This window comes from Corella eumyota, chromosome 2, assembly GCF_963082875.1.
Source record: "Corella eumyota chromosome 2, kaCorEumy4.1, whole genome shotgun sequence".
NCBI classification, from domain to species: domain Eukaryota; kingdom Metazoa; phylum Chordata; class Ascidiacea; order Phlebobranchia; family Corellidae; genus Corella; species Corella eumyota.
This window is the reverse complement of record NC_137491.1, coordinates 17202035-17203785: the sequence shown is the minus strand read 5'-3', so window position 1 is coordinate 17203785 and position 1751 is coordinate 17202035.

Below are 1751 nucleotides of genomic sequence, written 5' to 3'. Positions count from 1 at the left end.
TTTAGTTTTTTAAATTTTTTAAACCATGTAACTATTTAATTTCATTAATCCTAACTTATTTATAAAATAAATATCATTAATTTATAGTTACTATATACATTGTGAATATCCCTGTATTGTCTCTAATTATGAGTATTAATATATTAACTGCTTTTATATAAATACATACCGTCTTTTTACACAATTTATTAAATAATTTGATTTCATATTTTTCCAAAATTTTCGATAATATCTTACATTTTTAAATGTTCTGATAGTATTACCTGTCTAATGTTAAACTTATACACAGCCTAATAACAATGAAGTCTAAATAAACTAATTAACAGACTCCACTTTCAATATATACAGCGTAGGTTACTGGCATTCAGGCTGGCACTTTATGTAATCAATATTAATTTTGCAAACGCTTCTATTAGTCTGTGTATAGGCCACGTTCACTAATTACAACTGTTTGCGACATAGACACTCGAATCGATAGATTTTCAAGAAACTGTTTACATGTTAACACTGGCACTGGTTTAATTAAGCTTTAGATTTTAGGTCCCTTTTTTGTGTATCTATCCTAAGTAATTTTTTCCTATTTGAGATTTTGATATCGCTAATTTAAAAAAGAATTTAAGTCACTTATGTTATTGATTTTTTAGAAATTAAGGTTAAATTTGTGCTGCTATATTAATTTAATTTATAAATTAGAGTACAATGTGTTTTTATAGTACCTTTTTTACTTAAAATAAATTTGGAAAATTATAAAGGTCTATGCTGTAAATATGTCGTCGGCTGCAGACAATAAATTAACTTTTCATGCTGCTTTGATCTTTAGTTGATAGATTTATATTAAAGTGTTGAATGGGTATTTTTCCCACAAATTTTGATCTTTTTGTAGTTTATTTGCGTTTTTTTAATGTATTTTTTGATTAAATCGAAAACTGAATTAATAACAATAAAAGTTGTGACCGCACATGTATTTAAATTTTTTTTCTCGATTTTTTTTTTAATTTATTTTTTTTTAATTAATATTTTCATTTAAATAAACCCTAATTAAATTTAAAATTTTTGGTTTCAATACCCAAATAATAATGAATCAATCCATTCAAATACTTAAAAATCATTTAAATTATCACACTATTTTAAAACTTAAATTCATATAAGGATTTAATATAATAATTTACTAATATTTTGATGTTTTTCCTAAGTATTACAGTTTTCTTAGCTCTAATTTATAAAGTAAAGAAAATACCTTGTGTTGTTTGGCGTCTCTTGCTCTAACTTGTGGCGAGATGCACCTTGAAATCTTTCTTCAGTTAAATTTTGTTGAATAATTTTCTTCGCTTTAGTGCAGCAGTTGGCCATTCTTAAAAAAATCGAGTTGTTATTTCTTTAAATGTAATCTGCGTGCTTGTTGAAAAAATAAAATATAAACATTTTTTTTAACATCATTTTTGTAGCTATAATTAAACTTTGTATCTGATAGCTTATTATACTTTGTAAACATAATGTATTTTTTCCAAAGACCTAAGTTTTATTAGATATTTTAGATACTGTTTATCATTTTTCTAAAGTACGAATATTCTAAATATGATCACACTACCTAAATGTTTATTACTTGTTTATTTTGTACTCTTAAATATTCATAATTAGCTTAAACATGTAACTACGTTTAAAACTCTAAACAATTTTAATATGAAAAGGTTTAATACTTATCATTTCAACTTACACTTTGTAACTTTAAAAGTTTGTAAAGTTTTCATATT